Below are 14,796 nucleotides of genomic sequence, written 5' to 3'. Positions count from 1 at the left end.
CGTCTTTCTCCTTTTCTTTTTGTCTGTCTTCAGGACTTTATTTTGTGTGAAATTTGGAGAGATGAATTCCATTTTCTGTTAATTCAATGGCTGTCATATTGCATTTCATCATGCTCCTCAGATCATCACAATGAGGTGCTGGGATTCAAATGAACAGTCTTACAATACATCTCTTACTATAACAGTGTGCTTAATCCTGTCTGGCCTGCCCAGGTAGCCAGACTTGGGCCCAGTGCCTTGAATCTGCAGACTGCAGTGGGATGACCCGAGTTTAATTGCAAACAACCTATAATTGTTAACGGAGTCCTTGAGCTGCATGCTAGAGAGCATTGATTTAATATGTTGCCGAGGCATAAAAAGCTTGGATATCTTTTTTTAATAAGATAGTTGGGGGGTAGGAAGCAGGGACTTTGAGATTTATAGGAAGCATCTTCTAAGGGTAGAGCCCCTCTAACTCCCCGCAGGCTGTTGTATGGGCAGCCTCTGCTCTGTTGTGACTTTAGCTAACAGAGCAGAGGGGGATGCTGGGTAGAGGACTGTGGGTGAGAGAAGACCCTTTGAGGAACCTGTGGGTTTGGTCAGCTATTGAGAGGCCATTTGTAAAGGCATTAACTTGAGAATTTCCCATCCTGTAACAGCTCCAGTGTGGAGAAGGGATCCAAACTGTCCTTCATTTGAAAGTTGATAAAATCAGATGCCCAAAGAGGAAAACAAGTGGAGAGTGCACCGAAAATATTTCCACCCAAAGCTTGTTCCTCTTTGAGGGGTTATTTTTTTCAGATGTGTTTTTTTCTACGCAGACAAAACAAAGTAATTACTATCCATTTAAATACTCTTTTATGAAATTATTATTATCGTTGTTGTTGTTATGTGTGCTGTCAGGTACAAGAGAGTCACAACAATCAAAGTGCATGTTAAATCAGAGGACAACTTGCAAGAAGCCAACTTCCTTCCCTCACAGGGGTCCGGAATCCCAGGGATCGAACTCAGGGCTTAAGGCTTGGCTGCAAGTGGTTTTCCTACTGATCCATCTCATAAGCCAAAGACGTTCGTTTTTGCTGCTAAGGAACACCATCCGGGCATTCTCAGACTGAGTATTGATAGCTTACAGAGGGTCCTCAAAAGAGGCGTGCCCGTTCGAGTTTCTGCCTTCTTCCTTCTCTCCAGAGACAGCTGGCATATTGTGTCGCGGTTTCCAGGCAGCACCGGCACCCAGAATGGAGTGAACTGGGTTTGTATGGGGGACCTTCATTAAGGTGGGCTGCCAACTGTCAGATCACTTTCCGCCCAGCCTGCTGAGTGCGAATGCAAATCGGCCACCTCTGGTGCTGTCTCATTTGCAGCTATTGATCTATGCTTGAGGGAGGGTTCTGAAGAAACAGTCTTTGAAGCTCCCCCACCCCGGCTCTGCTCCCCCGTCCCCGTGGCTCCCTGGTCCCTTGCATTCATCTTGATCTTTGTGTTCCCAACACCAAGGCAGGTCATTTCAGGTGACTTAAAAGTAAGATAGCATCAGGAAGAATTTGGAAATAAAGTCTTTGTCGAGTCACATTAAGGCGGCCCTATCAAGTGGCAGTTTATCAAGAGCCACCTCACAAGGTTTTAATGAGCACGCTGCCTGTTCTTGTACAATACTAATTAATCCCATTTTTTCACTCTGCTGTGACTGCTCAAGAAACCCACATTGTTTTATACTCAGTAGCAAAGCGGCTCTTACTGATTAAATCTCCTTGCCTGCGATGGAGCTTGACAACTGAATTATACCTTGCTCAAAATAATAATGGGTATCAGCTAATAAATACGGTTTAACACACACAAAACTATGCAGCCAAAATCACACCACAAAATAGTGGTTTGACTTATAGGCTCAGCAGTGTTTCATTAAACATCTGTATTATAATTCACTGGTTTTCCAACTGATGTAATAACCTAATTGATGAGAACAAAGACAAGCTTTATTTATCCACCCAATTGCTTGCTTCTTGACTCACGCTTTTTCCTGGGTGTTATTGTGGAAATAAATATGCAATATTCTTTTTATAGAAGTCTAATTTAGGTCCCCTTTTCCCCCTATTGAGAAGTCAGCACCACCATGCATACCTGACAAGTTCTTAGTCTTTTGTCTTGGAGGTATTTGGACTGGATGAGTGGGTCTGTGGCTAACAGATGAGAGAGTGGGTGGGCTGGACCTTTAACGGAACTGGGGGATGAGCCACTGACATCTTTCCCAAGGCTGAACTTTTTCTAACATACCTTGTCTCTTCAGATGTTCTAAAGAATCCCGACAGAGTCCATATGACTATGCATAGTGCCTACGAGACATACGCACCTCCTCTTCAGCAGGTCCCCTCCTAAGTGATACTGAAGATGAGTAGGAGTCTAGAAAAAGAAATCACACCCAACATTTCCAACATCTTTCTTTGTGTAAGGTGTGTGTTCTCCAGGTATGGAGGTGTTCGCCTGTAATCCCAGCTCTTGAAAGGCTGAGTGAGGCAGAGGGATTACCTAAATTTGAGGCCATAAAGCAGCACCAGGACAGTCAGGGCTATATAACAAGACCATCTGGACAACCAAAAAAGTGTATGTTAGCTGGGCACCTTTAATCCCAGCACTCAGGAGGCAGAGGCAGACGGAACTCTGTGAGTTGGAGACCAGCCTGGTCTATAAGAGCTAGTTCCAGGACAGGCTCCAAAGCTACACAGAGAAACTGGAAAAAAAAAAGTGTTTACTGGAGATTGAAGTAAAAATGGTGCAATTGTGTTGACCCTGTAGCTTGCACTTGTGTGTCCTTTGGTACCAGGTATTTAATAAGTGAATCTGCAGATACAATCTTTGAATCTTATGAGACAGGACTTCATTTGGAGTTGACAATAGCTTTGCTTTCAGGTGAAAGTTCCAGGCTGCATCTTGACTTTCCAACTCTGATAACAGGCCAAATCACCTTTTCACGTGATTGTCCCTGTCACTCTTCTGCCTCTGCCCTTAGCTTCCAACCTAGGCAAGGATGAACTTTTTATGAGAACATGATTTGTCTCAAGAACTCTTCTAAGCCTTGAGGAGACCATATCCAGGCAGGGAGGAAAGTCCTACTCTATTCATCTATCTATGTATTCATCCACCCATCTGTCATCTATCTATCATCATCATTATCAACTATTGTTATTATTATTTGTTTTTTGAGACAGGGGTTCTCTCTGTAGCACTAGCAGTCTTGGAACTCGCTTTGTAGACTAGGCTGGTGATGGGGATGACCTTCTGTATATATGTTTCTCTTATTGGTTGATGAATAAAACACTGATTGGGCAGTAGTCTGGCAGGAAGCATAGGCAGGGCTACCAGACCAGGAGCAGGCTGGGGGGAGGAAGGTAAAGGGAGGCCACCAAGAGACGCCATACTGCCCAAGGAGTAGCAAGCTGGAGCCTCGTAGCAATGCATAGATTAATAGAAATGGGTTAATAATTAAGACAGAGCTAGCCAAAAAGAAGCCTAAACCATCCACCAAACATATCATAGTTAATATAAGTCTTTGTGTGTTCATTTGGGGCAAAGTGACTGCGGGACCAGGCAGGACAGAAACCTCCATCTTCAAGGCTGGTCTCAAATTCACAGAGATCCATCTGCCTTTGCCTTCTGAGTGCTGAGATTAAAGGCATATGCCGCCACTGCCTGGCTGAAAGTCCTACTCTCGAGAGTTTCCTTTTTGATAGGGGAGGCAGGAGGAATCACATGAGGAGGCACAGAGGTTATGCAGACAAATGACGATGTCTGTGACAGACAGGTGTGAAGAGGGAAACCTAAGCGTGTGGACAGCTACCTCTCCTGTGTGGTCACTCCCTGTGTACTCATAGGGTGCTGATGAGGTAAACACAATGCTACTGCACTGAGCCAAGGTCCCATGCTGTGCCCAAGCTACCTTCATGGTGTGGCTATGCAGAAGAAATTCTTTCAAGAAACTGCCCTGGAACATCTCTTCTTCCTCTCTCCTTCCTTACTCCTTTACACATGCCCCAAGAATTTCCCGATGGGCATTTCCCTCTTTTGCCTGGTCATGGTGACATTCTGGAGGGCCATCTGTCTCCTGATCTTGAATGAATGGAGAGCTGATTTTTTTTTTTTTTGGTGTAATGTCTGCATTTCTTGGCTCCTGTGCAAACGCTGGCTTCTTCCCCACATCTATGTGTTAATGATATACCAAGATGGATCCATGCCACTGCTTAAGTCATTTAAGTAATTTCTCATACAGAGCTCTCATGTCACCCTCTTTAAAAAAAAATCCAACAAAACCAAATCTTGCCTTCCTTCATTTCTAATGAGCCCACCGAGGCTAAGGTCCCATGCAGAGCCTAGGCCACTCTGGCTGCTGCAGAGTAACCACAAACCTTCCTTCTAGGTCCCATTTGTCACCCAGCCCAGCTGTCCCATCTCCTCATGGCTATTTCCTTTTCTTTCTGTGAGGGTTGGAATGAGAATGGTCCCCATAGGCACACATGTTTGAATGCCTGGTCTCCAGTCGGTGCACTGTTTGGGAAGGATTTCTCTTGAGCTCTCTCCTGCTTCCTCCCCACTTCTCTCCCTTGTGAACCAAATGGAAACTCCCACTACTGCTCCAGCATGACGCCTGCCTGACTGCTGCAACGCTCTCCGCCATGATGCTCATGAATGCTACCCCTCTGGAACTATGAGCCCCCAATTAAACGCTTTCTTTTCTAAGTTTCCTTGGTCACGGTGCCTCTTCACAGTAATAGAAAAGTAACTAAGACCCTTTCTATTCCTCGGTCCTTCAGTTGGCCAAGAGTTCACTATGCCATGGCATGTTTTAGAAGTATTTCAGATTCTATCGTCCTGTTCCTTTCTTCTCCATAAAATACTGCTCAGCATGTGTTTCTCCTACACAGGAGTTTTGGGCACACTAGATCATTAGAATAAAAAAGTTAAGCATTTTTGCATTGGTCAGTTTTATACATATGTATGATACATTGGGCCATATTCTCCTCTGTTCCCCTCTCTCACCTCCTCCCTTTGTGCCGACTCCCTTCTGCCTCCAAACCAGAGAGCCCGACTACTTCAGGGTCTTTTCCTGGCGCGGGTCTGGTTCATGACTGGAACAGCCATGTCATATGCAAAAAAGAACATTTGTCAACACTTCTCTCCATCATTGGCTCAGACCACCTTTCTGCCTGGTTCTGCGATGTTCTCTGGGACTTGGAAGAGGTAATACAGATGTCTCATTTTAGAGTTGAGCATTCAACAGTTACTTATTCTCAGTGCTTTGGTGCATTATTAGTTTCTGAATATCACCAGGTTTCTTAAGGTCACAAAGAAAGAGGGACATTCAGAATACATGATGGTTGACTTACCCTATGGGAGTTAAAAACTAGATTGTATCTCAGAGGAGAGTTCATGGATTCCGATAGTGAGGACAAATACAGTCCATTAAATTAAGGAAGGTAGGACCACTGACTCCTACCATCTGGGTTCAACACATTGGTATTGCTATGTTGTGTGTGTTTGTAGCCCCATTTCAGAGGCATTACGATACAACTTTCATTAAGGTGATGCCGTGATTATGAGCACTTATGGTATCATCGTTTGTGACATGCTCAAGTTGAAGAAATTGTCATTTTGACTCCTTAAACATTTATTGTTTATGTCAGGAACTTTTGACCACGGTGTTCTAAGCTTTTCTAAAATATGCAATGACTTTTCTTAGCTACAGTTACCTTATTGTGAAATAGAATGCTAGAATCTGTTCTTCTTATTTAACTGCATTTGGGCATCTGCTACAATTTAAAACTGGGACAACTCCCAAAGGACCTTCGTAAAAGGTGTGGCCATGGTTACCAGCCTCTGGCACCTGTTTGAGATGGGGCTCAGTGGGAGGCAGTGAGAACATTAGTGGCACGCCCTTGAAAGGAGTCTTGGCACCTGACCCCTTCTTTTTCTTCCTGCTTTCTTGTACTCATAAGGTGAGCTGCTGAGTTAGCCAGGTTTCTTAAAGTAGCAGGACAAAAGACTGAATATATATTTATATATGTAGTCCATGTATATATGGAATTTATTTGACTGGATACAGGATATGGTATGTAGTCCAGGTAGTCCAACAATGGCTGCCTCACAAAGGAAAAGCCAAAAATCCATTAAGTTGCTCCGTCCATGAGTCTGGATGTCTCAGCAGCTCAGATCTTACACAAGAGTGCAGCTGAATTCCTGAAGAGCTGTTGGTCTTCAGTCTATATTGGAATCCAAAAGAAACTGGATTTATTACTGGTTGTAGCAACAGGAAGGATAAACTTGCTAGTGAGAGTCAGGGCAAGCAAACCAGAAGCAATGTTTTCTTTTTCCATAGCCTTTTATGTGGGCTGCCACTAGAAGGTGTGACTCAGATTTGGGATGGGTCTTCTTGCTTTGGATAATCTGATTAGGAATCCCCCTGGCAGCTCTGCCCAGAATCTCGGGTTTTTATTGATTCCAGATGCAGTCAATTGACAGTCAAGGTTAGCATCACCCCAGAGTGCTCTCACATGCAGTCCCCACGACAATGCCCTTCTTGACCACGGGTCCAAGACCAACATGGTCAGCTGACCACAGTAGAAAACCTCCGAAATCCCAAGTCAAGATACACTGCCCTTCCCCCATGAAAATCAACGACAGGGAGTTCACTAAGCAAAAATAAAATAACCAGATCTGAATCTATCATTAATAATTGAGACACTGATGTCAGAAGTGCATGCAGAATAAAGATCTGTGCTTATGCACATAGCTGTGTTTCACCCATCAGATGAGATATGATCCATTCAATTATTGAGTGATATAATAAGCTAATTGGTGAAACTAAAGGTAAGCCTTTTTTACACATTTGTTTGATCACCTCCTTTTCTACACAGTTATAGGAGAAATTAATGTGTACTGTTGTCTAGGATTTATATTTAAGAGAATGGATTTACACCTAAGAAGCAATTTGAATTGGCAGTCAAAAAAGTAAGTGACAATTGAATCATGAAATAATGGAAACGAGGGGTCATTTTGTCCAGCCCTCTGCCTCCAAGAAGTGCCATTTGTCTTTGATCGCTCAAGCCTGGAGAACTGCGCTCATTAATCTGAAAATACATATATTATATTTCTGTTGCTGTGAACCCTGGGAAAGAGTGTGTTCACCTAAATTTGCACTTAACCAAGTCAAAAATGTTAGAGAAATATGTGACAACATTTGATGAACTTCGGGGAGGCTGCAGCGAGCTTCCTTTTTCCCCATGGATAGTCTTCTCATTTTTCAATTTAGGCATTAAAGTTATCTGTGCACTTAAGAAATCAGACTTAGAAGTCTTGAAGGCAAGAGAGCTTTCTGTACCCCCTGAGGTAGTCGGACCTGTTAAAAACTGCTTCAAAATGTAAAAGACCTACCTTGAAATCATCCGAGTCACGCATCTACATTGTTATAAGCTTTGATCTCACAAAGTTGTACCGATGTTAAGGGGAAAACGTACTGTTTCATTGTTCAAAATCTCTTTCTTGAGTTTTGTTCATTGATTATAATTATGATGTGTGAAGTGATGAGTTTCTACATAATGGCAAGACAGGAAGATGATTTATTGTTTGAGGAGCTTTATACAGCGAAAGAGATGCAGACAACAGGGAGCTGAGTCTCAGGATATAATTTATTAGACGCGAAGGGGATGTGGGCCTTTCGCTTTGACAAGATGCTGGCTGCCTCTTGAATGCCAGGGGTTAGTTTAGGAGTGTTCGATCTCACAGGCATGTGTGAAAGGTTTGATACTCCCATTTGCTCTTCTGGCTTAAGCACCAAGGGCAATTTTAGAATTTGTGAATTGGGAGATGACGGAATCAAAGTTTGGTGAGCCATGGGGGCGAACAGGTCAACGGTGATGATGCTAACCCACCACCTCAGTTTCACTGAAATGTATTGGTTATTTTGTGTGGTTATTTTGCTGTATTAGGATGCTTTGTCTGCTAAGTGCCTGTATGGATAGTGGGAGATAGCCCAGCCGATACAAATTCCTTTATTTCTCCTTACCAAGACTGGCTGGTGTTAGTTCACAGTTGAGTGTCCATGTTCTAATCAGAGGGTACAGCTGGGAACCCTGGATGGGAAGCATTCGTGGGAACCAGGAAGAATGCATTCCTCCATCTTGATGCAACCTTTGTACAACAGCAAAGTGTTTCTGCTGGTATTTTCCCCGTCCTCCTCCGTATGAATTTGAAAAGAATAAAAAGGACTCCTATTCATCAGCTGAAGCAATGGTTAACCAGTTAAGGTTGCTTGCAGTTCTCCCAGAGGATCTGAGTTCAGTTCCCAGCATCAGCATCAAGTGGCACAAAACTGCCCCTAACTCTAACCCCAGGGGACCCAATGCCCTCCCCTGGCCTCCACAGGCACCTGTCCTTACATCCATATAACCCACACAAATACGCACACATAACCACAATTCAAAAATAAAAGAGGTCTCTTTTTGGTCAGGACATTTTTTTTCCAGTTTTGTGTTTTTATGGGATTCTTACGGGTATGAGCACAGGTGTGTCTGCATCTATATAAGTTTCCTGTGCTTTTTCTCCCATTTGTTTGTTTGTTTTGTTCTATTCTGGTTTGTCTAGTTTTGTTTTATCTTGTCATATTTTATTATTATTCTTCAGGTGCCTATTTGTTTTCTAACAAGGGACACAAAGTGTATATTCAGATGGGAGGGGAGGGGAAGAAGATCTCAGAGGAGTTGGGCGAAGGGAAACTGTAATCAGAATATACTGCATGAACAAAAATCTCGTTTTAATAAAGTAAAGTAGAAAAAAAGACTCCCATTTGTGTTGTTCAAAAACAAGGTAAATCAGGGAATTGCAAATCAAAACAACTCTGAGATACCATCTTACTCCTGTCAGAATGGCTAAAATCAAAAACACCAATGACAGTTTATGCTGGAGAGGATGTGGAGAAAGGGGACACTCCTCCACTGCTGGTGGGAGTGCCAACTTGTACAGCCACTTTGGAAATCAGTATGGTGACTCCTCAAGAAAATGGGAATGAGTCTATCACAAGATCCAGCAATTCCACTCCTAGGCATATACCCAAAAGAAGGACATTCATACAATAAGGACATCTGTTCAATAATGTTCATAGCAGCATTATTTGTAACAGCCAGAAACTGGAAGCAGCCTAGATGCCCCACAACCAAAGAATGGATAGAGAAAATGTGGTACATTTACACAATGGAGTACTACTCAGTGGAAAAAAACAATGGAATCTTGAAATTTGCAGGAAAATGGATGGAACTAGAAGAAACCATTCTGAGCGAGGTAACCCAGTCACAAAAAGACAAACATGATGTACTCACTCATATGTGGATTTTAGACATAGAGCAAAGGATTACCAGCCTACAATCCACACTGCCAGAGAGGCTAGGAAACAAGGAGGACCCTAAGAGAGACATACATGGTCCCCTGGAGAAGGGGAAAGGGTCAAGATCCCCTGAGCAAATTGAGAGCATGGGAAGAGGGGGGAGGGAGAATGAGAAGGGAAGAAGAGGAGGGATGCAGAGGTCATGAGGGAGCAGAAAGGTTGAGTCAGGGGAAGAATAGAATAAAGGTAGCGATAGTGATAGGTAGCGTTTTAGTTGGGGGTGGTAGGAGAGGACGGGAGGGAGAAGGGAACTGGGATTGTCATGTAAAACAATCTTGTTTCTAATTCAAATAAAAAATGATAAAAAACAAAGACAAGGTAAAACAAAGACATTTGGTTTAATCGTCAAGTCAACTTACCCTTGGTTGATGTCCTGTGACCCCAAGGAGGGGCATTTGCTGAATGTGCCAGCTCTTCCCCTGGTATCCTGCCCTTACTACTATCGGTCTCGTAACACATTAATCACAAAGTCTTACTCCAAAGCACACCACAGAACATGTTCTAGTACCCTCACCCATGGCTGCCGTCAGCCACTTAGCGGATGGCAGCTTCCCTTCCCTTCCTTGGCAATCCATACGAGGCACAGAGCAGGGAAGGCAAGGATGCCTCACCATCTCTTATTCAAGTCAAATGTCAACTAGACCATCCCTGACTTCAGCATACTCCTAACAACTTTCTCTTTCGATTGCAGTACAATCCAAACTCCCGTCTGTGACATCCAAGGCCCCAGGATGTCCCCCCTCCACCTCTTGCCACTCCTCTATTTTCCTTGGTTCATCTGCACCAACTAAACAGGTTTATTTCCGTCCCTCTAACACCCAGGCTCTTCTTGCTCTGGGGAATTTACATGTGTTAGACACTCTGACTAAACAGTCTTTCCAGCCGTTTCCCCACACTTGTTCCTTTCAGAGACCCCCTTCACTGATCTGTCAATACAAACCCCTCTCCTCCTGGACTCTCATTCGATGCATCTGATAATATTCCCAGACCTTAGCCATCTGAAGCCTGGATCCCCTGTTGTCCTGCAAATCTTCCTTCCCCTGGGGATAGGAGTGATAGCTGACAGTGGTAGGAACTCTAAAACGAAGGGAATGTGTAGCTAGCAATCACCACCCTGGGTCTATTCTGAGGCACGAGTTATGGGTAGGAGACGTGTCTCCTTGGAAGACTCAAACATGAGATGCTCTGTTCTCTGTGATGGAGCTGATTCAGAAGGTTTGGGATGTCTAGGAGGTGTGACACAGCTAGAGAAAGCCAGTCAGGATATGCACCTGCAGACACATCAGTGCAGGATATGCATCATCTGCAGACACACCAGTGCAGGATATGCATCGTCTGCAGACACACCAGTGCAGTATATGCATCACCTGCAGACACACCAGTGCAGTATATGCATCACCTGCAGACACACCAGTGCAGGATATGCATCGTCTGCAGACACACCAGTGCAGTATATGCATCACCTGCAGACACACCAGTGCAGTATATGCATCACCTGCAGACACACCAGTGCAGGATATGCATCGTCTGCAGACACACCAGTGCAGGATATGCATCCCCTTTATGATTGGCATCACCTCTGGATTTTAGAGAACACCAAATCAGCCATTGTGCTCCCATGATAGAATGAAGGCAGCAAGGGCTACAAAAGCTACAAAAGCTACTGCCTGAGATGATGCAGTCGGGTTTTGGCCTACCTGGTCTGCATAACTCTGGTGATTCTATTCCAGCCTTGTGGAGAAGTCTTACCCTGGGGTGTACTCACCTGGAGGGCTGTTGATTGGAGCAGCACATACAGACGGAGACTCTGTAGAGACGCAACAGTACTTCCAATGATGTTGGTGCTGCGTCGGAGAGTGTGGGGTGCCTGGTACTGACGACCAGCTCTCATTTCTCACTCAGTGCCCGCTTCTTGGTCATCTTGAGATAGCAGTAGGGTTGCACTCTTGAGAACTGCAATCTTCTGTCTTAGAGCCATTGGCCTGGCCAGTCAAAGCCCTGAAACTTCTAGGATATGGTTATTAATTGACAAGCAGGGACCTTTCAGCAATCAACCTGAAGTGTATAGGGATTAACCAGGATGGGACACAGGCTTAGAATGGCTGGCAGCCACTTTGGTATCATGCAGAACCTGGAAGTCATGCCAGCTTGGAGAGGTGAGATATGGCAAGAGTGGCATTCTGGGTATATTTCCCCAAGTCTAGGGTAAGCCTGGGTTGAACTAGGTCTGCCTGTAAACCTTTCAGTTACATCAGCCAATCGGGCCTCATTAATAACCAGCCAGTTACTGGGTACAGAACCAATCCTGGTATAAGGAATTGCAATTTCTAAAACTATTCACTTGGGGCAAACCAGTAACTTATATGTTTAGCTAAAACAAACCCTGTGTGTACATCATTAAGGAGCAAGGAGAGTGCAAAATTGTAAATCATTGTTCAGTGTTCTAAGCTTGACTCCACTACTTTGTCATCTGCTGATACAGACCTTCGAGGAGATTCTATTGTAAGTTAAGCTCTCTTTCCACTTGAACATGTGGAGTTATTAGCTGCCCCCTTCTCTAAGCTGTGGTTCCTCTATCTGTAAGCTATGACTACTGTATTGAATGGTTGCTGTTTTGAGTCCTGTTTTGTCATTTGCAGATGTCAGAGAAGGCCAATTAGCAGTGTGAGCGAAAAGTGGAGATGCCCAGGTCCTGGATCGGAACCACTCATGTCTACCAAGGTCTTCTCTGAAAGACTCTGCAGGTCATTTCCAAGGCTCACTGTTGGTTGGGAGGATCAGGCAAAGCATCATCTAACGTTTCCTTCCCAACCATCCACAGGGCCAGTCCAGGTCCGCAGAGTGACCTGGCAGGGAGGTGGCTTTACCTTGTTGCTCTCTGCCATTTGTATAGTCAACTTTCTCCTCAGAGCTGTAATAAATCTTACAACCAAAGAAAGACGTGATTGTGCCTAAATCAACACCCTTGGGAAGAAAGGAGATGAAAGGGGGAGAGAACCCCTCTTCCTCTTTTCCACTAAGACATGATGGAGAATTTAGAAACTTACAGTTTTCTTCCGGGACCCCATTGGATAGAGCATGGTCACATGGTCACACCAAGGCACGAGAAAACCTGGGGAATGTAGTCTTTAATTAATGACCCCGTGGTGAAGAAAAATTCACTAGTGCTGTTGAAGCAGCGTAGATACTCTGCTGTGTCTATGCCCCCATATGAGAGGGAAGTCACTGCCCATTCATGTTCGTTTGCTCCCAAACTCTTCTCGGTTTGGGTTTCCATCATTCCTTGGGTAGTCAAGTGGGTGCCCTTCCATCAGGTCTGTGCTACAACTCCTCTCAGCAGCAGACAACACAGTAAGCACAGAGTCTCCTGGGTGTGGGCTGTGGCTGATCTCTTTGGTGTGCTCACACACAATGGAGTCCAAAGTCCTTCTGCAGCGGAAGGCTACTTCCCTGCGACTCAGAGGCGACTCAGAGACCTGCTCCTGGTTTGTGTTCCCTTCTGCCTTGTTTCATACTTTTTTTTTTAAAAAAAGGGAAAGTCTTTTCCTCTTATGCAGGAAAATCTAATTATGCAGTGACAGCAGTTGGCTGACTTGGGCACAACACAACATGTCAATTTTCAGTTGCTTACACGGGCTCGCAGAAACTGTTAGGGATTGTTTTGAAATCTGGCATACATTTCAGTCATGTTAATTCCTACAACTGTGCCAAACTTGATGAAATTTGGCTCGTCCATTCTCCAGGGAAGGTGGGGGATTGGGAAAGGCAAGCTTTTTTTTTCCTGGCAGTGACATCATCTCCCCCCCAATTATAAACAGTGTCCTCAAAAAAGCCAAGAACATAACTTGGTATTCACAAGACTGTGTGACAAAGTGACTTCAAGAGACCAGAGCTGTGCTGCAAAACAACTGAGGAAATACAGATGGCATAATGCTTTTTTCCCTCTCTCCTTCCAACAGATTTGTGCCAGATGTGTGAATATTGATAATTTCTCTGGGGCTCAACTCAAGGCACAATATAGATTTCTGTTTGATGGGTGGATAAGAGAGGGAGAATCTGTCCCAGGGATGGTATTTACAGGAAATGTTTGCCTCTGCTCTCAAATCTGTCAAAGCAGGGCCAGAAACCCCAAATTTCCAATCGAGCCTCTGATTCACCCTTTGTTCTGGACCTAGTTTTTATCTCCCCAGTAATTGACAGACTGGAAAATTCATCAGGGAAGGCACATGGTATGATTCTCAAAGTGGCACCTCTCCAGTGACTGAAGGAGCTTGGCCATCAGCTTGGAGCAGGAGGGGTGGAGACTCTCAAGAAGATATCTTAGGGAGGGGCATCTGGCCTTCTTCCTACATATGTAGTAATAAAAAGGTTTTTCCTAAAAGTGAACATCTCTGGTTTCAAGGGAATACATCAAACAATAAATCCACCATTCTGAAAGCCTTCATACATTCTCTCTCTCTCTCTCTCTCTCTCTCTCTCTCTCTCTCTCTCTCTCTCTCTCTCTCTCTCCTCCCTGCCTCCCTTCCTTGAGTTTTGAGACAGGGTCTCACATAGCCTAGGCCTGCCTGGGAGCTCACTAATTAGCTAAGAGGAACCATGGACTCCCCAGCCTTTTGTTTCCTTCTCCCTGGTTCTCTATCTGTGCTGCTCACACTCATTTTAACATATGATGCTGGAAACTAAGAAATTTCAGGAAAGTTCAATTTCTTAATTCAACTTTCATGTTTTTTTAACATCAGAGGGAATCATTGAAAAGAGTTAAAAAGAAACAGGAATACTTAACATTTCTTGAGAGGTTTGGCTTTGATCAAATAATTATGTTTGAAGTCAACTTTAAAACCAGTATAAAATGTTTATACCTGGCTTCCTGTGTGAAGTATTTCAAATGGCTTTAAATAGAAGGAGACATACCATGCTGGAGGAAATAGAGGTAGAGAAGAAAGAAGGGTAGGTGGAAAAAAATGTACATCCGGAATAAAAAATGATGGATGTGGTCGGAGGTGTGGCTAAGTGGGTAGGGCCTGTTTAGCATGTCAGAAGCCCTGGTTTTGAGACCCGGTGCTGAATAAGCTGGTCCTGGTGGCACGGGCTTTTGAGCCCAGCACAGGGAAGTGGAGGCAGGAGGATCAGAAGGTCACTGTTTTTCTTAGATATGTAGTTTAAAGCCATCTTAGGCTGCAAGAGGCCTTGTTTAAAAAACAAAAGGCAAGAACAGGTCTTCCATGAATATCAGTAAAGCATGGCATACTGAGTGGCGTTGAGGTCACTCACCTCCCCATGCATTAAAGCTAGGCAAGGTGACCCAGCATGACGAGTAGGGTCCCAAAAGCCAGCAAAAGAATTGGAGACAGCCCCTGTTCCTGCTGATAAACAGAAATGGAAGAGTGGAT

This window comes from Cricetulus griseus, chromosome 6 (assembly GCF_003668045.3).
Source record: "Cricetulus griseus strain 17A/GY chromosome 6, alternate assembly CriGri-PICRH-1.0, whole genome shotgun sequence".
NCBI classification, from domain to species: domain Eukaryota; kingdom Metazoa; phylum Chordata; class Mammalia; order Rodentia; family Cricetidae; genus Cricetulus; species Cricetulus griseus.
The sequence above is the reverse complement of the archived record's forward strand: the minus strand, read 5'-3'. Positions refer to the sequence as shown.